The following is a 26,689-nucleotide window of genomic DNA, read 5'->3' as shown; positions in this document are numbered from 1 at the left end:
TGAATTAAGTAGTCCTTAACATTTTTAATGAAATCAATATTTTATTCATATTTTGCACACAATTTTGAGTACTACTGATTTGAGGGGGTCCACAGCATATAGGCTTTTGCATATTGCAAACTCTAACTACAAGCAACAGGAGGAAATGAGAATGAGTTCCTTTTTTTGATGAAAACTGGAAGGATGATTTTGTAGACAAATCTAGTAGGTGCTGTTGAGTGGGTTACTGATACAATTAAAATGGTTTTCTTGCTCCTCGAGCTCCTTTTTTTTTTTTTTTTTTTTTAAAGTAGGCCCCATACCCACCATACAGCCTAGTGTAGGGCTTGAACTCATGTCCCTGAGATCAAAATCTGAACTGAAATCAAGAGTCAGACACTTAACCAACTGAGCCACTCAGGGGCTCTGCCCCTAGAGTACTTAACCTTACAAGGAACGTCTCCTTCCTTAGGTGACATAGAACGTGTTTGGATCTCAGGAAGATAAAGTTGAGGATATCAATGAAGTGCCCATTTAACTTTTTGAGTTGGTGGTTAATAGAGGCTAGAGAATTGAATTGTTAACCATGAATTTTTGATGTATTAAAGGCTGAAAGGAGAAGAATGTGGGGTGTCAGTATGAGATGAACAGAGGATTATTGGAAAATGCACCTTCAGTGGAAAAGTCACTAAGCAAGAGTAGAGATTCAATAAGTTTACTTATGATTTTAAAGAAAATCTATTCAAAAGGTTAACTGACTCAAAATCTTAGTGTGCTCGTTCAACAAACACTCCTCTTTCAAGGTTTGGCTTCAGTTCTTGGTCTTCAATGCAGATTTCTCCCATCAGGGTCTTCCTCCTCTGGATTCATGCTACATTAATAAGTCAATCAGGCAAAGGGTGTTCATACCTTCACTCTGGGGAAGGACTACATTTGGTGCTATGAGGGGTACAAAGAAATATTAAGACTTAGCACCACACAGTTTAGTTCTAAAATGTGCTTTAATTTTTTTTTTTACCAGTATCTGTGCTTTATTATTATTTTTTTAAATGGCAAATTTCTTGAGGCAAAAGAGTATCATTTATATAAAGAATGGGGAGAAGAATTTATTTTGAGTGGTGGCTCTGCTAAATTAGTAGCTCCTCATTGGAATGCTGTGTAAAGAGGGATTCTGAGGTTGTGTAATAGAACCAATACTGCTATGTTTTTGTCATCCTGGCTCAACTCAGAATCTTTTTTTAGTAGTAGCATTTCTTTTATTAGAGAATGAGAGCTTTATGATCCATTTAATTTCCCTTTTTTAGCTGCTGGAAACTCAAGGGAAAGTTTTAATATAATTTTCTTTGTCTCTTTATTACTTGATTTTTTTCTTTTATTTTGTGGACTATTACTGTACTGTAATTTGTTTTAAACAGCCAGTTGCTTTAAATCTTTTTGAAAGAAATAGATAATTACATATTCCTCTTTCTATAAACTTTATGGTGCCTAGCATAGGTCCAGGGCCCCAAGGAAGCATAGAATATATGCACTTTGATTGCACAGAGAACACTGAACCTGATGCTATCCGGGTCTCATATGGTAAATGCACAATGATGCATGAATGAGTGAGTGAATGAATGAATGAGTTCAGAGGGAATTCAAACCTTGAGAAAGATCATGATGGGATGTGATTTGCCAAGGAAAGCATCAGACTGGAGACGAATCTTGGCTAATGCCTTTAAAAAAGGCATAGACTAAAGATTGGAATAGTAGGAAATGGCTTGGTGGGGAATAAAGGTTTAGCAAGAATTTAAAATGGCAGGAGCCATAATGCAATATTTGACTCTTCCACATGGGCCTATTTACTTGGGTGGAATGTAAGACTGTAGAGATCAACACTTAAAAAAAAAATTCATTCAGCACACATTACTCTAGTCATCCAGACAGTATTTCCAGGCTGTCTTCAAGTGGTTTGTTGATGAAGGTGATCCTGCTACCTACATTTATTTCAAATTCAAAAACAAAAAGATACAAGATGTGATAATTTGAACTTGCTGACTTAGGGTAAAATAATTCATTTACATTCACCACAAATTAATCCCTTCATGGCATCAGAATAAGAAATTGAAATTCTGATTTGCCACAAACTGCTCCATAATGTCTGTGGGGACTGGCTTTGTTTAGTTATTGTTGTACAAGAGTCTGAGGTAAACAACATATAGCTAGATCCATGTGCATCTGGGCAGGCTTCAACATATTTATTATGCAACTTAAGCATGAAAAAGCCAGATTTGCTGCACTTAGCAAAATAACTAAGTCTCGTTCAGTGTAAAACAAACCCCTACCACCTTCTTGTCAAGTAACCTTGGTCTTTAAAGACCATCCCTACATAATCAGTCACTTCCATATGCCTTTCATTCTTCCCTTATTCGAGGTTTTTTTTCTCAACGTTTTGTTTCTCTGGGCTGAATTTCATCTCAGTTGATTGCCCAATTCACTTTTCATTCAGTCATAATTGTTTTTTGGATTGTCTTAAATTCTCAAATGGATTATGACAATTTGAAAATTAACAATGGCGCCTTAATTGCATGGGGCTGTGTGATCCACAAAACCCTGTTGGCTGATGTTCCCCCCCCACCTGTAATTCTTTTTTTTTTTTTTAACCAAATGTGAAAAGGTAGAAGCACACACACAAGCGGAAAATACATATGGTTGTGATTTACAAAAATGCTCCATTTTCCAATATTTGGAAATTAACCACAGATACCTATAAAACTGTTTTAATACAGAAATAAATAAAAAGTAATTCCACCAGGCTGGCTTGCTTTCAAACTCAGTTTCTTTCTCTTGTGGAAGGGGCAAAATACACAAGCAGGACAATATTTCCTGCATATGTATGGAAATTAAAATTCAGAAAAATATCATTCTTTAATGATCTAATCTTCAGCTGGGTTCTCAGTGCAACCTGGCAATCTTCTTACTTGTCCCTGGTTGGCTTCCTCAAATTCCTTGTGAGGCAGCTCTTCCCAACCTTTAAACTTGTGTCATTCTTCTCATTCTCAGCTTTAGCCTGGCTTCATGATTCACAGGGACTATAGCAGTTTCTGAGCAGTCTCCTTGGACATTCCTTGCTTCCACCTACAGACTCACCTACGGAAGGACACAGATTTTAACCTGTCTCTCCCTCAGTCTTGAAGGAAGAGGGTTTTACCTTCATTCCAATGTCAACCTTTGGGGTGCATTGGCTTCCATCTCCTCTGGCCTCTCTTCTACATGTCAAGTTCTTTCTTTCCTTCTTCCCAGATTCCCTCTCTTTGGCCTCCAGACATGATCACATTCTACTACTACCTTAACCTCCCCCAGCTCCCTTCTTGTCTTATCTACACTTGGCTCTCTGTGTCCAGCCAACTCTCTTTTCCACCTACAACCCTCCTCCCTGTTCACTGGGCAGTGGGCATTAGGAGAAAAGCCCACACCTGCCTCTGGTAATCACCTAGGAGTTCTTGCCCATCTTGCCTCATTCTCCTCTCCCAGCCCATCATTCCTGTTCTCTATTTCCTTGTTTTTAACCTCATTTTAGAGACCTGTTTCTGGATCCTCAATTTTTAGTCTTGCCCGTTTCCCTGATTGTTGCTTCTGTGTACCTCCTCATTTATCCTGGATCCTAATCATACCTGATGGGCTAAAGTTTGGCCTTTTCTACCAAAAAAAGGGGGTCTCAGACATTCTCCTGAACTCTGAAATACTTTGAAAACTGTTTCTACTTCCTTAGCTCCCACTCTCTTCTTATTCCATTGAACCACCAAAAAAAGGGGGTCTCAGACATTCTCCTGAACTCTGAAATACTTTGAAAACTGTTTCTACTTCCTTAGCTCCCACTCTCTTCTTATTCCATTGAACCACCTAGTCTTGCTAAGGTTACTGATGACTTCCCTGTAGATCCAAGGCCCCATTTCCAATTTTCCACATTTTTTCAGCTTTTTTTAAAAAAAGGTAATGTCTATACCCAGCATGGGGCTCAAAGAGCCTAAGATCAAGAGTTGCATGTTCTTCTGACTGAGCCAGCCAGGTGCCTCAACATTTTCTCAGTTTTCAACACTGTTGACCCTTTTGACTTTTTGATGCTTCCAGAACACCAATCAGTATACATATATTTACTGAATGCCTACTGCTCTTGTTTTTTTTTTTTTTATTTTAAATATTTTATTTATTTATTTGAGAGAGAGAGAGAGAGAACAAACAAGGGGAAGAGACAGAGGGAGAAGTAGATTCCCTGCCAAGCAGGGAGCCCAATGTAGGGCTTAATTTCAGGACCCTGGGATCATGACCTGAGCCGAAGGAGGACACTTAACTGACTGAGCCACTGAGACATCCCATACTGCTCTAATCTTTGAGACACATAGGGGCATAATATGTGGTCTCTGCCCCCAAAGATATTACAATGTAAGGAGAAGAAAGACAAGCAAATAGGCAAGTACAATCAGTAAATAAAGTCTGTGCATGGAAGATTACTTATTCCTGGGCCTGAACAGCCAAAGAGGACTTCACTTATTTCTGAACTGAGGTTTGACTAGGAGCTACCTAGGTAGGATGGGGCCAAGGATAAGAGGCCCAAAGTCCAAAAGAGAGGAAACATGCATGTTCAGATAACTTCAATCTGTTTGGTGTGATTGAAGTGGAAAGTTTGGCGAGTGTGTTGTAAGAAATAGAGCTCTTCCCTGGACAGAGCAGGGGCCAGGTCATAGAGCGCCATGAGAGCCATTTGAAAGAGTTTGGAAATTATGTAAAGACAGTGAGAGGCTATTGAAAATTAGTACACAGAAGAGTGACATGATCTGAGTCATATTTTAGAAGTATCACTCAAGTTGCTGAATAAATAATGAGTCAAGGGGTAGTGGAGGGATGACAGGAGGCTGGTTGACAGGCTGTGATGGAAATCTAGCCCAGATGGTCATGGCCTCATACAGGCCAGCAGTAATGCGGACAGCAAAAGGTAAAAAGATGTGATGGATTTTAATGGTATTAAGGAGAATAATGGAAAAGGCTTGGCAGCTGATCGAATTATCCTCTGTAATTATCTTCAGTTCCTTGCTATCTCACCATGGCACTTTAACCTATAGAAACTATAGCATTTTTCACTTTTAATTTTATTTTTCTATTACTTACCAGATCTTTTACTAGGCTTCTGTCTGATTAATTTCAATCCCCTTTGCACAGCATGATATCTTGTGGCTAGCAGGTAAAACATAAGTGCCATCTGACTTGAGTGACTCCACTTCCCTGGGTAATGCTCACTGTTAATTTTAGTGTACACTTCTCCCCAGGTTATCAGCCCTACCCCGCCACCCTCCTGCACGTCTCCACGGAGGAGACTGCTTCATTTATTTTAAGTTTAAAAAGTTGCAAATCAAACTTTTCTCTTCCATTGAAACTCTTTAGAAATGTTTATTTTTAATAATGTGAAGGCAAATATCCTATTGTCCTTTTACTTGCTTTCTATCGCTGAAGTAAAAATTGCCACAAACACAGAGATTAGAAGTCCAGGTAGGCTTAACTGAGTTTTATGCTATGGGTATTACAAAACTGAAATCGAGGTGTTGGCTGAGTTGGACTTCTATGTGAAAGCTCTGGAAAAAATTCACTTCCAAGCTCTTTAGGTTGTTGGCCAACTTTAGGTCCTTGCATCTGTGGAGCTGAGGTCTTGGGTTCCTTGCTGGCTGTCAGCCAGGAATGCTCCTATGGCTGTTGAAGGCCACCCTCCTTCCCTTTTCATATGGCTCTTACATCTTCAAACAGCAATGTTAAATCAGGTCCTTCTTTCCCCCCACCCCCAGCTTTATTGAGGTGTAGTTGACAAATAAAATGGTAAGATATTTACAACATGATGATTTTATATACATATAAATATATTTGATATATTATCTATTTTAATATTTTAATATATTTCAATATGTTTTTAATATTCTCTATATTTTTATTTCTTTTTTTTTAAGATTTTTTTTTTTTTTTTTTATTCATGAGAGACACAGAAAGGGAGAGAGAGAGAGAGAGAGGCAGAGGGAGACACAGGCTCCACACAGGGAGCCTGATATGGGACTTGATCCTGGGTCTCCAGGATCGCGCCCTGGGCTAAAGGCAGGCGCCAAACCACTGAGCCACCCGGGCTGCCCCTATATTTTTATTTCTAATATATTTTATATTTTTGTATGTTTTATGTCTACACACTCTTATATTTGTATACATTATATATAAATAAATATATATGTATTGTGAAGGAACTCTTCCCATTGAGTAAATTAACACATCCATCACATCACTTTTTTTTTTTTTGGTGTGAACATTTAAGTTCTAGTCTCTTAGCAACTTTCAATTATACAATACAGTGTTATCAGCTATAGTCACCGTGTTATACATTAGATACTTACACCTTTTCATTTTATAACTGAAAGTTTAGAACCTTTCATCAGCCTTTCCCTATTTATCCTATTACTGCCCCTACCCCCACCCCTAGCCCCCGCCCCCCGACAACTACTTTTCTACTCTGGGTTTCTAGGAGTTACACTTTTCTTTTCTTTTCTTTCTTTTCTTTTTTTTCTTTTCTTTTCTTTTCTTTTCTTTTCTTTTCTTTTCTTTTCTTTTCTTTTCTTTTCTTTTTTCTTCCTTTCTTCCTTCCTCCCTCCCTCCCTTTCTTTCTTTCTTTCTTTCTTTCTTTCTTTCTTTCTTTCTTTCTTTCTTTCTTTCTTTCTTTCTTTCCTTCTTCTCTCTTTTAAGATTCCACATATAAGTGATACCATGCAGTGCTTGTCTTCCTCAGGCTGGTTTATTTCACATAGCATAAAGCTCTCCAGGTTCATCATGTTGTCACAAATGAAAAGATTTCTGTCTTTGTTTTAATAGTCCTTTGTATATTTGTACCGCATTTTCTTCATTTCAGTATCTGTTGATGAACACTTAGGTTGTTTTCCTACCCAGTTAAATCCTTTGTGGACTTTGGATTTCTCTGAATTACCCTTCTAATCTTGCTCTCAGCTTCTTAGGACTCATCTGATTATATTGGGGCTGCCTGGATAATTCAGAATAATCTTCCTATTTTAAGTACATCTGCTTAGTAACCTGAATTACATCTACAGATTCCCCTTTGACATGCACTGTAACATATTCATGGGTGTGGTGTTTCATCATAAACACACTCTAAGGACTAGGGTGGGGCATCTTTGGGTGGTCATTTTAGAAATTCTCTCTACTACATCCTTATTTTATTTCTTCCATAGAAGTTAGGAATCTCTTGTCTCAAGCTGCTTTTAGGATTTTCTCTTTATCTCTGAAATTTGTAAGCTTCACTATTATATGTTGGGGTGTTGATCGGTTTTTGCTGGTTTGGGGAGGGTCCATTCTATCTCTTAGATGTGAATGCCTTTTCCTTCCCCAGATTAAGGAAGTTCTCAGCTATGTTTTGTTCAAATAGACTTTGTGGTCCAATCTCTCTTTCTCCACATCTTCTGGAATTCCAATAAGATGAATATGATTCCTTCTCAAACTATCATTTATTTCCCAAAGCCTCTCCTTGTGGGTTCTTAATTGTTTTTCTCTTTTTTTCCTTAGCTTCCTTCCTTTCCATCAACTTGTCTTCTATGTCACTCACTCTCTTTTCTACCTAATTAACCCTAGCAGGTAGAGTATCCAGTTTAGACTGCATCCCAGTTAAAGTATTTTTAATTTTAGCCTGATTAGATCTCTATTCTGTAGTAAGAGAATCTCTAGAGGTCTCTATGCTTTTTTCAAGAGCCACCAGTAATTTTATAATTGTACCCTTGAATTGTATCTCTGATATGCTACTTAAATCCATATCCATAGATCTGTGGCAGAGTGTATTACTTCTGGTTCTTTCTTCTATGGTGAATTCTTCCATCTAGTCATTTTTTCCAGTGCAGAATGGCTGTATGAGTGAGCAGAGTCAAAAATATCAACCATGACCTTGTAAGAAGTGATCACTTTTTTCTCTGTAGCTTTCTAACGGTTTCTCTTTACATCTCAGGTTGAATTCATAGGTGTTCAGGATGGTGTGAAAGTTATCTAGGTAAGTTTGGGGGACCAGAAGAAATGATGACCACTGTTCTGCCATCTTGTCTCCCTCTACATGCTTATCTTAAACTGGAAAAAATTATAAATAGAAACCACTATACAGTTTTATGTAAACTAATCAGTAGTGTTGGGCATGTTTTTTTCTGGGTAAGAGATGTCCCATCTCTTTTAATACATAAAATTTGTTACCTACTGATATTTTAAATTTACTTGTTTAATCTTTCCACCCTTCCGTCTGAAACTACTGTGTTAAAAGGGGCAAGGATCAGATCTTCGGTAGGAGCGTGCCTAGATAGGAATGTCCCAATCATGAAGAAAATCAGGTTTTGTGACCTGAAACATTTGGAGGAGATTTTTAGTTATGGGGAAGGGGAAAGGAGACAGGCAGTATGAGCCTGCTGTAATCATACTAATTACATGATTTTGTTTTCATGAGGGATAAAGAATCATGACTTTTTGGATAATCAAAATTCCCTGATAACCCTAATATTCAGAATGCCTTTTCACTTATTCAGCTAAGTATTTAATGATCATCTACCAGGTTCTCAGGCACTATTCTATGCATCAAGAATAGAGTGGTGTAAAAGGCATGCCAGGTTCCTTTCTTCTCAGGACTTCTTGTTGCTTTATACTTTAATGATCAAAGGAGTAAAATGACAAAAAAAAAAAAAAAAAAAAGGAGAGACAGGGAGTGGTCATCTCTTCTCATGGATCATTGTACTCAGAGAGCTTCCCATACCAATCTTCCTTTCTTCTTGAAGAGCAGCCTTGAATTTTGAGGGCTCAAGGAGAGATTCCAAAGAATTAGCCTTTACCAGTTTGACTCATCAGGGATATAGGACTAGGGGTAGATAGGGCTGGAAAATTATTCTGATTAAACACTAGTGACTTTTCATTTTTCAAAAGGTTTGGCGTTAAGAAAGGGAGAAATCACAAACAATAGCCTAAGGAGAAAGTTTCAGGGATGACTTTAAATATTCAGCTGGCAAAGTTCCAGTTGGTTTTATGGCATATTGGGAACATAGCTGGTGACATGATAAACAGTTAATAGTTCTTTGCTTTTGTGTTATCACCTGTTTGGTGTAACTGAGGCCCGTGATGAGTTCCCAAACAATATCAAAGTGTGAATACAAATTGCCAATCTTGAAAAATCAGTTTGACAGTCAAATAAAGCAAATTCCTGACTTTGTCTTTCTTTGCTACAGAGCAAAGAACACCAATGCCATTGAGCTTGTTTGAGAATAAAGATGAGGAAATTGTCAGTCATTAGGTACAGCACTAGCAAATGAAAACAATGCTTGAGAGGTCATTTATTATGAATTCAATTCAGCTTTATTTGTGGATATAAACTTGTAGTGAGTGTTTCTCCATTTCTTCTTTGTTTTTTCGAAAAACAAAAGCAAAAACAGAGAAATCCACAACACCTATTGTTATAAGGAGCAGAAAACATGTGTAGCCATGAAGATACTGAGAAAAGGCAGCAGATAAATTTGTATTTCTGAAACGAGGAATCTTTCTGATGACTGTAGAAAAGGGCAGGCATAGGAGTAAAGCATAGTGTGCTTCTTGATGAGGATTTCACCCTGGATCCATATTACCCCAGGATCTGACCAGCACAAACCGAGTCCAGTTTTCATGCAGGAAGAACAACCTGCCACTTCTGTCTCGAATCATTTGCTGTATGAATTTGGGCAAGTTTCTTACCCTCTTTGAACCCTCACTTTTTAGAAAAAAATTTTACAACTGAAACAGGAAAACCCTGTTTTCTAGAATGCTACACGTATGAAATCATGTGTCAAATATCTAGTATCTTAATTGGCCCATGATCTGTGCTTCATAAATGGAAACTATCATTGCTATTATGACTGACTTTGCAAAAAAAATAGCATTTCTACATACTTCTCAAACTCTCCCCCAAAGTTTGAAACACTTTGGTACATTTATTATTAGCTTTGAAACACAGATTAAGAAATTGGCAAAAATATGCAGAACATTGTTCCTAAGCCACAGAGGTAAGAACATGCCAGGTATTGTCTCCTTAATCCGTATTTACAATGCCCTGAAAAGTTCTGAGATGGCCTGAGTGATACATCTTGCACTCCTTCCAACATTCTATTGACAGTCAATAGGAATTTAACTCATGTAAAAGGCCTGGATCAGGCTCTCAGACAAAAAGCATTGTAAAGGTGCCCAAGAATCAAGAGGTGTCAAATAAGTGGCCACCATGAAAGCAAATATGTCTGGGTACCCATTAGCTGTAATAAACAGAGTGCATTTGGCAGTTTGATTTCAACATGGATGTATCAAATAGATTGCCAAACTATTTTTTTTCCATATAAAATGTCAGGGAAAGAAGAAAGAGGGGGCTGGTAGTCCCATTGTTGGATAATTGTGTAATATTGTATAATGAGAATGGGCCATCTGATAGTCAAGGTATGTCTGCTGCATAAAGGCAGCACTTTGGCAGGGCAATCGACACTTCTTTGACCAACCTTCTAAGCACTGGCTCAGAGTATTTCAGCCCCATCGTGTAGTAAATGGCCAGTGTAGACTGCCATGTATAGAGGTATAAGCATTTCTAAGGGAAACTTAATTTAGCAAACTATAAGAAAACACTCTTCTTGGAATATATCTTGTAAACTAGGGCATTAAGACTTTCTAAAACATATTGATTCAATATCTCTTGACTGACCTTAAAAAAAACTGTTTAAAATCAATGTCCTTTTATTTTTATCTTAGCATTTAATTTCATTTGCATATGACTAAGTCTGTTTCTTTTTAGTAAATTTAAATCGCGAGAGTTTGGTCCCCAACACAGAAAGAATGGCATTCTCTAAGATAGGGCTGCCAACTCTGGCCAGCAGCATTGCAAGTAAATTTGATCTCTGTGCTTTTCAAAACTTCTTAGATGTGATCACTGACATTTGGCCTGATGAAGGTATCCCTGAGGACTGGAAAAACCCCGAGCTTGCTACTGCACTGACATGCAAAATGTCTTATAATCTGTCTTTATCTTTCATGGCTGCGGTGGTCTGGATAAATTAGACCAAATTGGGCTAAATACTGTCCTTGGCTATACTCACGTAGCTGTTTTCAAAAGCTAATGGGAGCTGTGTGTGCACATCCAAGGACAGAATTTGGCCCCTTTTGTCTTCACACAAACAATTGTTTTAGTTGAGATGATTATTCGTGAGTGTTTTATAAGTGGTGTTTTTGCCCAGTTTAAATCTCTTTTCCCTTTATTCTTCATAGTCAAGACATTTATGAATATGAAACCATGTAACTCCAAATCTTCCATTTCCAGAAAAATAAAAATTCCCCCAATAAAACCTGTGGGTATTGCAAATGAACTGGGACAGAAGTAAAGCAAGTCATAGAAACAACAGTAGACACAGAAGTAACACTGAGGAGAAGTGCCAACGCTCATTAATGATAGCAATCTGATTAAAATGCTTGCAGCACATTGATCCTTGGTCTCTCAAAGGGTAATCTGTCATTAAATAATATTTTCAAGGAAAATATAGAGATCGAATATATTTATTTATTCAGATGAAAAAAAAACTCCCTGAAATTAACCCTCAATATAGCTCTTTCCTTTTCCCTCAAAAATATATTACATAAATCTCACTTTTTTCCAAAGGCCAAACCTTTCGAAAAAGAAGAGAACCAGTCTGATAGGAAAGTTTTTATTACCACAGATTGCAACCTTGGGTCATCTTTGAATTTCCTTCTAGAAAATCATACATAGAATCAGGCTGGGCCTTAAGGTTTTGGAGGGGACTTCTTGCATAAATCAATATGAGATATAAATAATATGAAAGATACCTAGAATTTTTTGACTCTTTGAGGCATTTGCAAAGGTTCACTCATTTCTTTTGTGCTTTGAGCAAATCTCTTTATTTATGGTTTCTTTTTGCCCTTTCTCTGAAGATGATTCATTTAAGAATGTATTTAGTTATACATTAGAACAGGACTTTCAAAGCTCATAGTTATATACACCATCCATGCATTTACAATGGCAGGTTAAATATTTTCAGTTTATGCAGGGTTAATAATTTATGCAAATATAATCCCACTGATTTGAGTGGTTGATAATTTGTCTAACATAGTGGATATTTTTTTTTTTTTTTTTTTTACTACCTGCCAGTATGAACAGTTTCCAGGTCTTTGAGACCTATCTTATCTCTGCTTGAAACATTTTGAATTCCAACTCCAAAAACTTGACATTAATAAAACATTAAAGTTCCAACTTAAGCCCATAAAAGTCAAGAAATCCAGAGTTAAGGTCGACCCAGCTCTCTTAACTCTGTTCTCCTGCATGTATGCATGGGTGATGGAACAGCAGTGCAGGCTGTTGCTTAAATCAGTCTTCCTGCATAATCTGAAAATGTAATTGAATTAGTGTATAAAGTATTTACATACCCTGCAGTGGAGAGCCCCACATACTATATTATCCACATCCCCTCTCAGGGTCCTCATTTTAACTCCTCACTGCAGTGTTCCTGCGAGGCTTCCTCAAACATTCAGAAATTGGACTTGCAAATACAATTTCCCTTCTTTTACGAGGCTTCAAGATGAGTGATGCACACTCAGCTTTCCTAGTTGCCTTTCAGCTTCTGGCCAGACAGATAGAGTTTAGGTAACATTCTTCCTTTTGGTTAACATCCTCAGGAGTTGCTAGGTATTAGACAATGCCATTCTGTGGTTAAGGACTATTTTATGCTCTAATTCAACCAGATGCAGAACAGTTGCCATATTAATATGAAAACAGAAACATTAGATGGAGTTTCGGAGCATCTAGCTGTTTAGCGGGGCTTTAGGGGGGATTTTAAGGTCTTTGGTTTCAGACAGAACCACATTCCAACAGAGACCTTATTTTACCACTTAACTGTTACTTAAAACTTCCAAATCTCTGTTTTCTCCTCTGTAAAATGGAGGTAACCATTGTCTTGATTTCTAGGACTCAATGAAATTGTGAGGATTTGAAGAGATGATGTGTATAAAGTGCATGAGGTGTGTAGTAAACACTTAATAAATGGTAGCTGTTATTATTATTATTAAGATTTATTTATTTTAGAGAGAGAGAGAGAGCAGGAGGGGAGGGGCAGAGGGAGAGAGAGTGAGAGAGAATCCTAAGCAGATGCCCTGCTGAGCACAGAGCCCTGGAAAGGGGGTGGGTGCACCATCTCAAGACTCTGAGATCATGATCTGAGCTGAACCAAGAGTCAGATGCTTAACCAACTGAGTCACAAGACACCCCTGGTGTCTATTATTATCATCCCTCATTTTGGTAGGAAATAATAGCATACTGCTTCAGTCCATTCATTTTCCTTCATCTCTCATTGAATATGAGATGGGGGTGGGGTGCCTCGTAGAATTTGAATGTTCAGAAATGTTAAAAATGAAATCTAACAGTAAGCCTAAAAAGATGCCTATCCTCAGCCATGATTCAAAAAAGTACAATGATACCATTTTCTGTCATTCAGACTGGCAAGTAAGAAAACAAATGGTAATATCCTGTGTAGGGTTTGGGGAAACAGGCTTTCTTATACACTACTACTGGTATAAACTGGTATCCCATTTTGACAGGCAGTCTGGTAATGTATATAAAAATTTAAAACATGCGTCTTGTTTGACTCAGCAATTTTACTGCTAGAAATTTATCTTCAGGAAATAATCAGATGAATTTTCAAGAATATTCATAAAAGTCTTATTGAAAAATTGTAGAGAACCTAAATGTTAATATGGGACTGTTAAAATAAATTATGGTGCAATCATACAATGGGATACTACGTAATCATTAAAAATGAATGAATTTTACATGTGTAATGGGTTTGATTGAGTAGTCATAAATTGCAGGGCAGATATTTGAATGGCTTCTATTTTTTTCCCAATAGCTGTTACCACTGCTCTCTGTGGAACCTCCCTTTTCTTTCTGAGCAGCAGATTCGCTTAACCATATCTCAGTCTGTTTGTGGAAGTTTTCAATCACTTTTGGTCATTTAAATAGTTTCATTCTGTTTATTGAGACCTAAGGTCAGCTTCCTGGGTCTGTGACCCATGCAGTTGTACAAGTCTGGTATTCAGAAGGTCCTGAACTTCATTTAGTATGTGGCTGTTGCTGTCTTGGCATTCTTAAGAATGTTATTTTACTTATTTTTTAAAAAAGATTTTATTTATTTATTCATGAAAGACAGAGAGAGGCAGAGACATAGGTAGAGAGAGAAGCAGGCTCCCTCTGCGGAGCCTGATGGGAGACTCGATCCCAGACCCTGGGATCATGCCCTGAGTCAAAGGCAGATGCTCAACCACTGAGCCAACCAGGTGTCCCAAGAATTTTATTTTTGAATTTGTGTTTCATAAGTGAAATTTGATAAGATAATGGAACCTGTGTATGAGCAGAAAAGATAAATGCAGTGAATGCACCTGGCCTCCTTTCCCATCCCATTGGCACACAGCATTCTCAATGCTTCTGAGCACAGAATTCCAGTTAAGCCACCACATGTGGAGTTTAGTGAGACTCAAGTGGGTACAAGGTAAGGGAGTTCCATCTCCAGCTGAGCAGGTGGGGGCCCTAACAGCTCCAAGAGACCATTGTGTTCCATGGAAACCAAAACTTGCTTTGAGTGCAGAAAGATATAATGGCATTCTAAGAAAGGTGAATGACAAGAAACCCTATCATGTCCTTTCATACATGTTTTAATGTCTTACACCTGTGTATTTGCCAACCACTTGTGCTGAAATGATGGCATAGAAGTAAAGGGAGAGAAGAGAAACACATAATTACATTTCCTCTAAGTCTTCCCTAACTTACTGGTAAGCTGAAGGTAGACAGTGTTGTAGAAGGTATACCTATCCAGGGGTGAAATTAATACAGTTGAGTTAGCTTCCACCTATACATGTACAGGTATGAGCTGTAAAATGCAAGTTGTATAATTCTGGTAATTCATACATGAGTTAAAAGCTGTATATTTCCATTTGAAACTGATACAGAAAATATATGAATGGTCATATCCATGCTAATAATTTTAATTTTTAATTTTTCTTTGCTTAGAATATCACACAGTAAAAAAAAAAACAACAAAAAGCAAAACAAAACAAAACAAAAACCCCCCATGATCAGTTGATGGAAAGACTGCAGAAGAACAGAAACGGATTTATATTTTAGTACTTAATGTCACTTTTTTACTACTTTTTGAACACGATCCCCTCAGATGAACTGAACCTCACAAATCCTTTAGCTGGCCCTGATGCTGATGGTGAAAGAAGCAAATATATTTGCTACATTTGTTGTTGTTGTTTCTTAGCATTGTTGACAGCACTCTTCTGTCAACAGTCTATGATTTTCTGGGAGGCATCTGTCCTTAGTCCATGTGACTAGGAAGTAGTTGATTTCACAACTGGCTCCAGGGGCTTATGTGAGACTCAGGCTTGGTCAATCAGAGTATTTCATTTTCTTGGGCATATTGATTGGTTTGGAGATGATCATTTGAGCCACGTTGATCCATACAGATCCTACGACTTGTGTAAGAAATAGTAGGAATAGAGTCTCTGCCTTTTGTTGCTAGAATTTAATCTTAGGACAGTTGATCTTGGAGCTGCTGGTAGACACCAGATGGACCCCAAGAATACTACCATCATGAAGAATGGCAACAGTGAGAGGTAGATAGAAAGTGTATCCTGGTAATATCATTTTAGTCCTTGGATTAAGCTATGCCTGAAGCTAGCTGGAGTTTTTAGGTTATGTGAAACCTTTTGTGCTGAAGATAGTTTGCATTAGATTTTGTCCCTTGGAACAGAAGTCTAGCATAGCATGTTCATTAATGATTGTATATAACAGATCTCTCTAAAAATATGTACCAAACTGGTAACAGTAGATATCCGGCCAGGGAAGATTATGAAGAGGACTTTCATTCACAACTTTGTCCTGTTCTCTGGTGTTAGAGTTTTGTAAAGCAGGTAAGGTATTTATTATTTTACAACCAGCAAAAGCGATAAAGATGTTTTCATTTTGGAAAAAAAGGTCAATGATATTTAATCTCAATGTAGTAATTTCCCATATGGAGACAAAAGCAGATGTCTTAGAGTAGATCTTGCATGGAATATTCAGCTATAGGAGCTGGTATTCCCATGCCAACTTCTCTGCAGAATAACCTGGGCATGCAGTGTAGCCACAGAGTCAGAACACAAGCCTTTTACCAGCATTTTCACTGGCCGGTGCCATGAAATTCTACCGCAAGAAACAGCAAATAGGAGATTATTGAGTTTGGCCTTGCTAACTGCCTAGAGGTGAAAAATTTAATCCTCGAGCAGGAAATTTTTTGTCTTACTGTGTTCTAATGCATGCTTGTGTGACTAGAAGGAGAACATTTGGGTTCAAAGAGGGCATTGAAAGGCAGAACGGACTAAAAGCAAGCAGCTAAGCAAGGTTAGAGCAATCTCATGGAGAGAGTTGAAAGAACCCTGCAGAGCACCTGGGTGGCTCAGTGATTGAGCGTCTGCCTTTGGCTCAGGTCATGATCCTGGGGTCCTGGGATCGAGTCCCACATCAGACTCCCTGCATGGAGCCTGCTTCTCCTCCCTCTACCTATGTCTCTGCCTCTCTCTCTGTGTCTCCAGTGAATAAATAAATAAAAATCTTAAAAAAAAAAGAACCCTGCAGAAATATTTCCACTAGCCCATGGTTCTGCAGGTGGAATTGCTGTACCACGTTGAAGGTACCCAGTGGTAGGGTTTTGTGCATATCGTTGTGCTCAGGGCTCTTGGAGACACCAGCAGCATCTGGAGGGACTGGGATCAAGGACCCCGTTTGTCCAGCTTCTGCACAGAGGTGTGTTTGGTCAGGCCCAGCTGAGTGCCCTGTGGGCCATCCTCCAGAACAGGACCCCATCTTCTGCTCATGATCACAATGATCACAGCCCTCCTCTTCCCTGCTTACATACTCCTCTTCCCTCCAAACCAGAACACACCACAGGCATCTTCCCCGATCGATTGTATAATCTAGGAAAATTTGTTTCTGACATTCTCAACGCTGAAGACTTCCATGGATTTCTCTCTGTCGTTGTTTTTTAATGTGCATGTCTGAAAGCACAACTGCTATCCTTCATCTGTATTCATTAATCAGGTGTTTTCTTTGATACTCGTTTTGGCCGGGTGAGAGTCTGAGGACACTGGTTGAGGTGGGAGGTGGAGAGGAAACGAAGGGAGGAGCTGGGCCTCTGGGAGACAGCTGTGGTGGCCCTGGCACCATTTGCTAGTGCTGATCTTGGGGATGAGTGTGGCTTGTCCCAGTGCTGGGGGGGGGGGGGTGGTGAGGGTGAGGGGCAAAGACTATTTAGCCAGCGCTTGGTTGGTTTGTTTTTAAGGCAATATGAACATCAGGTAAAATGTTCAAATGGAACAAAAGAGAACACAGTGAAGGATCATTCTTCCTGCCACCCCACCCCTCTTCTGTCCCCGGAGGTCAGTGCTGCTGGCTTGTGCATTCTTCTGCGGAGCCTGTGCTCATGTATGCCTACCTGTCTCGTTCTTCATCTTGGCATCACCTTGGCTTGGACCTGGTAAGTAAGATCCTATCTGCAATCTGAAGATAACACTCAGCTCTGCACTTTAGCATTCTTTCCTTAAAGTGAAAACAATGACTAAAGAAACACCTGCAAGAGCTTGAAAGCCCCTCACTCTGGGTACATGATTAACTCCTGTACCTGGTTTTCACACCTCCCGTTGCATAAAGCCGAGCAGGTGACTGGTACATTCTCGATTTCTACAGCATGCGATATTTCCAATTCACTGCAAAACAAAGTTCAAGCTGCTAAAAAAGCTAGTTTTTAATTACCTTGAAATGCGAGTTGCAAGGAGGCAGCCTGACAGCTCTCATCAATGAGATCAGTAAGCTGTGAAGACATGTGGCCAGATATGTCTTGTCATTAATATATACAGTGTGATCAGATGCCATCATAATCGTTATTATTACAAGATCATAAAGATTTGAAGTAACAGAAAAAGCAAGTATCTTTGTTTGAAAGGTCAGTCAAAGAAGTAGGCTGAGCTCATCAATAAAACAGCAGCACAAAGATGAGTACTTAGAAGGAATTCTTATCAAAATCAAGTAAGGAAAAAGTTTTACAATAATGTGGGCAAATGAGGTCCTGGTAGATTACTTTGCACTGCAGTAAATTTTGGAGTAAATAATAGCAATGATTTTCCAATGTCTGTAATCAACACTGGCTAGGTATATAAATTGACTCAGATAACTGAATATTTGACTAAATTGTCATGACTGAGGTTTTATAAATTTAAGCAACGGGATACATGTAATTATAAAGTTACTGAAGAACCAAGTTTCCTACATAAAGCAATTACAATGCATTTTTCCTTTAAAAGAGTGCATGTGTGTGTGCGCGTGCGTGCACATTCTGCACGCTTTGCCCACAGATCATCAGGAAGAGGGCTTTCAAGAGGATCTTTTTCTTGCTGTAGTGTCAGATCTTAAAATAAGATTTAAGGGCTGGAGAGTCTGATTGAGTGAGACTGAGCCGTGATTTCTAGTGGCACCGCTCACCAGAGCATGGAGAACAGAAAACGCTCTTTCTAGATGTTGGAGGTTAGACGTTTTGGGACATGTTTTAATTCAGCCTTTTCTTTTGAAATCAAATATATGCTGTAGCTACCTGGAGATGCCTAGTTGCTTATTATAGTTAATGGATTGTTCATCCTCTTTGTCCTTGGGATAATCCTAAGTGTGTGCATAAAACCGAGATCATGTTGCCCACAAAACCCTATCAGCCTAGGGTTGGTCCACAAGGTGTTGAGCGTTCACCAGAGCAGATGGGAAAGATCATGTTTAATAAAGAGTCAGAGGATTAGGTGGTACAAAACAAGCGAAGGGAAAGGGATGATTTTATTTCAGGAGAAGCTCTGTGCCACTTCCTGGACCCGAAGCCAGAGTACAATGAGCCCAGAACCGTGACTTTGGGCCCCGTCCCCCGCCTTGCTGACCTGCTTCCCACTCCACTGGCATCACCGCCTGAATCTGTGAATGACTCAACAGACAGCTTCTCAGGCTTATGAGGATGGATGACGTGAGTCACCCACAAATGAATATACATATGGGGAAATAACAGAATTCTGCTAAATATGTTTATAGTTGAACAACCGATACATCTGAGCTTGACTTAGAAAGGGGTGTGCAAAAGTTTATATAAATGACAGTTAAAAAGATAACTGTCACAATGTTTACTGATGAGGTTTCTGTTTATCTTAATGTTTAGAAGTTAAGTGAGAAAAAAAAAAAAAAAAGAAGTTAAATGAGAAACGGTAAAGCCTGAGCGGCTATGGGCCTGAATTTATCACGACAACTCGTGGCCCACGGAGGTGGCGGGAAGGTGGAACCACGCAGTCAGAACTTCCTCCAGAGAGGTGAGGCTGTGCGGCCTTGGACACCTGGAGCACGACCTCATTTATTTTTCACCGTGTTTACTGAAACAATGAAACGTAGGCCGGGGAGGCGATGGCAGGGCCTTGTGTGGCTCCCTGATCTGGGTTCTGGCCTCCATCCAGGAGGCCAGGGAGGGGCGAGGGGCAGCCCTTGGGTGGGGGACCCTGCTGAGCGGCAGCAGCTTCAGGCGGCTCCGCTCTGTCCTTTGTCCCCGGCCCTGGGCTGTGCCCTTTGCTGTCCTGCTCAGTTTACTGCCAACGTCAAGAGGCACTTCTCATTTAGTGGCTCCTGGTCTCAACTCCCAACAGCCTCGGGGAAGTTGCCAAACAAACCTCCCTTGCTGGCCTCCCCTGCTGGCCTCCCCTGCTGGCCTCCCCGCCCCACCTGGTGTGCAGCAGGGCTGGCTGTCTTGGCAGCACACTTACCCACGTGGAAATGTGCTTGGGGATGTGTTAAACGGAACCGGGGAATATTTCAAACCATTCCTTCAATAATGGAATTGAAACGTTGTGCTGCCGCAGTGGCCTGGGATGGAAACTTCCGAGTGGAAAGTGAGATCCTGATTTTTCTTGAAGACGAAATGGGGCCCGGGGTAGGTGGTTTTCAGGCTTTCTCTGTTAATTTTGGGAATGGACCTTTCACAGGTTTAGTTCCCTTTTGTGTTAAGCCTTCGGTTTTGTTTCTATGTCGACTCTGGATAGAAAACTTGGGATTGGTCTTTTTACCTTGATTCTAGTCAGCAGGCCCGGAGGTGAAGCAACAGTGCATAACAGCCATTAAGAATCATAAGCAGATATATTAATTTTAATGTACAATCGGTGACCCTGATATGGTATCAAACGTAAAAGAGCAGGGCCAGTCAAAGGATCCTACATTGTCAGATGTCCATAAACCCTGGATCTCAAGTATGAGGCCTGGAAAGAGAAAGGTCTAGCTGGCCGGCCTGCCTTCCTTTCCTCCTTCCCTTTCTCTTTTTCTTCTTGTATCCTAAGGGGATTTTTTTTTTTTTCACAACAGAACAAAATATAACTTTTACAGGAAGACAAGTATACAAATTCCCTGAAGGGGTGATTTAAATCTACCATTCAAATCTTACTTTAAGTTCTCAGAGAGTTTGTCTTAATTGTGTATGTAAATATCTCACAAAAGATACCACAGCTTGTGATCTTTGAACAGAGACACACAAAGAAGTCCAAGCTTTAGGATTCTCAGGCCCAGATAACATAACCTTAACTAATGTGACAGCAATAAATATTTTTACTGTTATAGAGTGATTTTTATCAAATATAGGACATTCATGTAGCATCTTCACGGTGTCTGCCATGAGTGAGTACCGGTAGTGCTAGTCTTAGTATTTTTCTTATGGGTGATTCAGCCCAAGGTGTCCAGGTATAAGGACTTAGGGCAGCCCCTAAGGAAGACATGAATGAGTGTACCTTTCATTCTGGTCTGGGGTTAATTCCACTGGATCACTTCATTCAAGGTAGACATAGAGAAGTTATTGTCTTGGGGGACATGAATTTGCATCTGGAAATTGTTACATGAGCTATTACATTGGAAGCAATGACACTCTCTGGCAAGCCCACTAGCAAAAATTCCTTTTTATGGACTTGCCCAGCTATGGAACAGCTGTTCTAATTCCAACTTCCATGATGGAGCCAAGGACTCCAGGAGAAGTTTCTGTCGTGGTGCATGATGATTGGACTGTACCTCTCTACATACCAATACCAGATGCCACACAGTTAGTGGAGTCCTCATCATAACCTAAGGTAGTTTTTAAGTTGTCATCTCTCTTGCTTTTTGTGACTATTTGAACCAAGTGCTATTGCCCAGTCTAATTTCCCAGCCCTTAATGTGATGGGCTTTGCAAACAGGCACTAAGGATATTAAGACTATAGCCTTTTAATCCTCTGATGAGCCCTTTTAAAATGCAAAGTAATTTTTTCTCACATGGTTCAGCTGCCAATGGCCCAGTGTAGGAATTTCTTGTATAGCATTCTGACAATCCTGCGTAACCCCTTGTCGGACCCACTCGGTGATGGGGCACTTACCAGTTCTTAATCTAGTCCCTTCTATTTCAGCAGCTTTCATTAGCAGAAAGTTTTTCCGTAGAAAACTGTAATCTACCTCCTTGCACCCCAACCTTTTGCCTCTGTTCTTCTGCTCTCTGGAGCTACGAAATGTAGATCAACAAGGTGACATTGAACCATCAATACTCTTTTGGGAACACTCCTTCAACTCTTCTATCACATAGTCCACATTTTTCCATCTTTGTAAGCTTTATCACATGTTTCTCTTAAGTTAGAATTTCAAAATATTAAAGAGAGTTAGTTTTCTTGTTCTCCCTATATCTTCACCTTTCCAGGCAAAATTTATATCACTCATTATTTCAAAAAATGTTTATTGTGTAGCTACAAACACTGGGTTAGATGGAGTGGGTGACATTGGGGTGATTCAGATAACTGTTTCTCATCGACTTTGCTTACCGAACTGGCAACACACTGGCCAACTTCAGTGTGTTGGAACATTCCTGTCCTTCATTTCTAGATTAAGAGCCCCTTGAGGGTAGAGATCAGGGCTTCTCATGAATATCCTCAGAGCCTCCTCTTACACACATAAATGGAGGCACAATAAATGTTTTCTGACTTTCCTTTCTCTAAAATCAAGGCCCCTATTCCTGATCACAGTGTTATTATTCCCTTGGTTTGACCAATTCTGAGCATGTAGAGCTGTGATACCGCTTGACCTGATCCTGACTTTGCATGTGGGCTCACAAGACCTTGGTCCACATAGATGGCTCTAAGATTTGGTCTCACATGTTATCTCATTTTAATGGCCTAACAATCCCCAGAGGTGGATGCTGTTATGCCCAGTTTTTCCATGAGAAAACAGATGGAGATAAAGGAGTTAAATGGACTTAAAACACAGGTGTTCTCTAATTCCGTATTCAGGACTTTTTCTAATACAGACGCGAACTCCTAGTTTTCCACCATTTTTTGAATTTGCACCTGAGGTTTTTATCCCAGGGTAGAATGATACCTTACTGGATTATCCTTACTAAATTACATCTTTTTAGTTCTGGTCTATACTTCTTGAATCCTTCTGGTATCTTAATATGTTTATTTTACCATCTTTGCTCTTCCTTTCAGTTTGTGTGCTCGTTACCAATAGGCTGGGTTTATTCTTTTACATAACTTATTGATGAGAAAGGTTCTTGGGCCAAAGGCAAAGAGAAACCTTGCGCCAGGGTGACATTGAGCCATCAATACTCTTTTGGGTATGCTCCTTCAACTCTTCTATCACATAGTCCACATTTTTCCATCTTTGTAAGCTTTATCATGTGTTTCTCTCTCATGATATTTTCCCATTCCTCCCTGCCTCCACACATCTTGATGTACTATATGTTTTAAAATATGAGGGAGAAGGTGTGCTTAAGAGAAAATGAAAACCTTGATGCAAACTAATGCATTTTCCCAAAAGAAACACTCATTTCAATGTATACATGCAAAACCTTAAAAGCTGATTAAAAAATGTATGAAGAAACTCATGTGGAGGATGTTACTTAGGAGCTGAATTACAGGATTTGCTTGTCTCTCTTTTTCTCTTGCCTTGGGCTATCTAGTCTAATTACAAAACTTGCCTTTCATTCTGTTTAGTGTTTTTCAGCTATGCATGAGAAAAGTTAATCAAAAAATAAAATGAAAAACTATGATGGCTAATCGAAGTCCCATACACAGATTTCTCTGCTGTTTCCTAGCCCATCTGCGGGGATGAATTCCAAAGTGTTACCTTTAAGGCATTATCAGAGATACTGTGCCTACTGGTCTCTGCTTCTGTTAAAGAAAGAGAAAAGATACCTTTAATTTCAGAAGTTTCCAAGATTGGAAGTGGAAAGAAAATCATGGTTTTTCCTATGTTCATTTATCCCTTACCTGTAATTATTGGAAGGCTTTATAATCATAGAAGACACTAGACCAATAAACCCAGTGAAGGGCAATCTCTTTAGAGCAAATAGAAAAAGGCAATTTACCATCCCATTTTGTCCTCTAGTATGCTCTTTTAGGGGAGGAAAATAATTCTCTTTCCTTCTACCCATCTTAGGTTCATTGATTAGGGCCCTGCAAATTAGATTGACAAAAGACAGATTAACAAGAAAAAGCCAACAGGTTTATTAACAAGTGCATCTTATGTACACATGGGAGTACTCAGTAATGAGTAACTCGAAGGAGTGGTTAGAACTTGAGCATATATAACTTCTTAAGAAAAGAACAATACATTCTAAGGCACAAGACTAAGAAAAAGGACTCAATTTCTAGGGTAGCAAATTGTGGTGAGGTTAATATATGGGGAACTCATAGCAGATAAATTCTAGTTAGTGGAATTTGTTATATAGAATCCTTTGGTGCCTTCTCTAGGCTGGTAAGGGTCTAGAGTTGTCTTTGGTAATATCTGTCCTTCCTGGTAGAGGGAAGAGCGGATGCCTTTACAAATGTGTATCCTGCTTTTAGGTGAATGGGGGAGGACAGATAGGTTTTCTTGTATCTGTTTCTTCTCAGTTACCTTAAGCTGAAAATAATCCTATGCCAAAGAGGCACATTTTGGGGTGGTATATTCTGCTCCCTATTGCTTCCCTATTGCTTTGGAAGGTCATTGAGTTAAAAGAATTGCTGATTCTTGGCCTATCCTCTTTCTGGCTTCCTTGTCTAGAATGAAGACCCAAACGTCAACCACTAGAACCAATCCTGGCTGTGGCTTTGTGTTGATTTTTCTCAAAGGCTGAGATGTCATCTTAAACCATTTCAAATCCCCTCTGTGACAACATTACTGCAACCAAAAACAATGTGATAGAGTTAGCACCTTTAATTAATTTTGTTAACTAACCCCGATAAGATCACAGAACTGTTTCTTTGTTCTTTGGGAGATGAAAGAAAAGGTATAGGAGAAGTGTGGGAGATTGGAAATCTGATGTTGTTTTGAAGGGTTGGTGGCCATGGTAATGGGTTGATGGTGGACAAAAATAGCATGTTATCAATGCAAGTTTGTGGCATTTTGTCAGACAAAAGAAGATTTCTGGATGGTGTATGTCCATGGCTCCTGTGGCCTAAACAATCCTGTGTTTCTCAGTTGTTTGAAGTGAGTGGTGTTGAGAAGGAACATATGCTTCTCCCCTCCATGCAGAGCAATGAAATTTGGAAATATGTGCTAAAAGAGAGAACACAGTTTCCTATGGCAATTTATCTCCAAGAAAGGACAACTTCCTGGGATAGTGATAATGGTTGCTAAAACCTCACTGAGAAAAATAATTCAATCACCCAAACTTGGGCTTAGCTCATGCTGCAGCTGGCTAAGTAGAGTGGCAAGGGACCATCAATCTGCTTTGGAGTGAGGTGTGCTTGGGAATCATGTGGATGGAGCTTCCCTTTACTGATACTGGATATGATAAAAGAGGCCTGGGGACTTTCAGAGTAATGTGTACCATTCACATAACACAGCATTGTGTAAGTCTTATGAAGTGTGTTTTTTAAAAAATGCTCTTTAAACTTGCTTTCATAACAAGCATAACAGCCTAGATAAAATGAAAAAAAAGTTAGAGTCTTTTGAGGAAATCTGTGAATGCTTTATCAATAAAAGCAATGCGAGCAAAGTCCTGTGCACTTGTTTTTTTTTTTTTTTTTTGTAAACATTGGAGACCAGGGACCCCAAGGCATGAAACATGTAACCTCCTATTTTAACTCCCTGGCTGAGACAAATTTGGTATTCCAAATTTTAGCCAGCAGCTGACTCAACAATTGGGAAGCCAATCGACCAAAAGTTCCACCTTTGACTGTTTCACGATCATATATAGGACAGACAAAAATAGTTAGAAATATTCCAGAGAACCATCAACAGCATGGAGTGAGAGGTAGAGTCTGCAGCTGTTTTGCACACTAAAAAGAGATATTCTTCTAAATTGAGGTTTAACTGACATACAATATTATATTAGTTTCATGTGTATGACATAATAATTCAATCTTTGTATATATTGCAAAATGATCACCACAATAAGTCTAGTTGACATCTGTCACCATACATATAGAATTTTTTCTTGTGATGAGTACTTTTAATATTTACTTTCTTAGCAATTTGCAAGTATGCGATACAATATTATTACTCATGATTGCCATGCCATACATTAAATTCCTAAGATTTACTTATTTTACAACTGGAAGTTTGTACCTTTTGACTCCTTTCACCCATTTTGCCCACCTTCCATACTCCACCCCTTCCTCTGGCAACCACCAATCTGTTCTCCAGATTTGTAGGATCAGTTTTGGGGTTTTTGTTATTGTTGTTCTTTTAGATTCCACGTATAAGAGAGATCCTATGGCATTTGTCTTTCTTTGACTTATTTCACTTAGCGTAATGCCCTCAAAGTCCATCTGCATTGCAAATGGCAAGATTTCATTCTTTTTTATAGCTGAATAATATTCCACTGTAGACAGTTGACCTTTGAGCAATGTAGGGTTTAGGGGCACTGCTATCCTCCTTTGTCCCCGCCTCATGAAGTTAAAAATCCATGTATAGCTATTGATTCCCTAAAAGTTGAGCTACTAATAGCTTACTATTGACTGGAAGCCTTACTAATAACAGTCAATTAACATGTATTTTTGTATGTTAAACTATTATATACTGTATTTTTACAATAAAATGAGCTACAGAAAGAGAAAATACATTTACAGTACTGTACTGTATTTATTGAAAAAAAATCCACGTATAAGTAGATCCATTCAGTTCAGATCTGTGTTGTTCAAGGGTCAGCTATATATACACCACAATTTCTTTACCCATTCATCCATCGAAGGGCACTTAAGTTGTTTCTAAGTCTTGGCTATTGTAAATAATGCTGCAGTGAACATGAGGGTGCATGTATCTTTCTGAGTTAGTGTTTTGATTTTCTTTGGATAAATACCCAGAAGTGGAATTGCTGGATCATATGGTGGTTCTATTTTTAATTTTTTGAGGAACTTCCCTGCTGTTTTAAAGAGGCATAATTTATAACTGAGATCCAGCGAGCTGCCCAGGACTCCACTGAGGTCTCTTGCTTTATTACCATGAAAGTTTTGGCCACATGAACATAGAATAACGGTAAATTGCAAAATCAGCAATGTGGTGTTATGAAAAGATCACTGACTCCCGAATCAGGAGACCTGAGTCTTTGTCCCATGTGATAAT

At 39.1% G+C, this 26,689-nt stretch overlaps 1 long non-coding RNA gene across 1 annotated transcript in view; it reads left to right on the top strand.

Moving 5' to 3' along the window:
• Window positions 1–7,190: 7,190 nt before the first annotated feature.
• The window catches only part of LOC144318034 (uncharacterized), a 29,704-nt gene continuing 10,205 nt past the window's right edge, over window positions 7,191–26,689 (top strand). Inside the window, exons 1-2 of the long non-coding RNA XR_013383894.1 lie at window positions 7,191–7,288; window positions 7,994–8,035. This is a non-coding gene — a long non-coding RNA (uncharacterized LOC144318034). The remainder of the gene's footprint in view (window positions 7,289–7,993; window positions 8,036–26,689) is intronic.

Source organism: Canis aureus, chromosome 8, assembly GCF_053574225.1.
Source record: "Canis aureus isolate CA01 chromosome 8, VMU_Caureus_v.1.0, whole genome shotgun sequence".
In the NCBI taxonomy this organism is placed as follows: Eukaryota; Metazoa; Chordata; class Mammalia; order Carnivora; family Canidae; genus Canis; species Canis aureus.
Note: the sequence above shows the minus strand (reverse complement) of the source record. Positions and strands in the feature narration are given on the sequence as shown.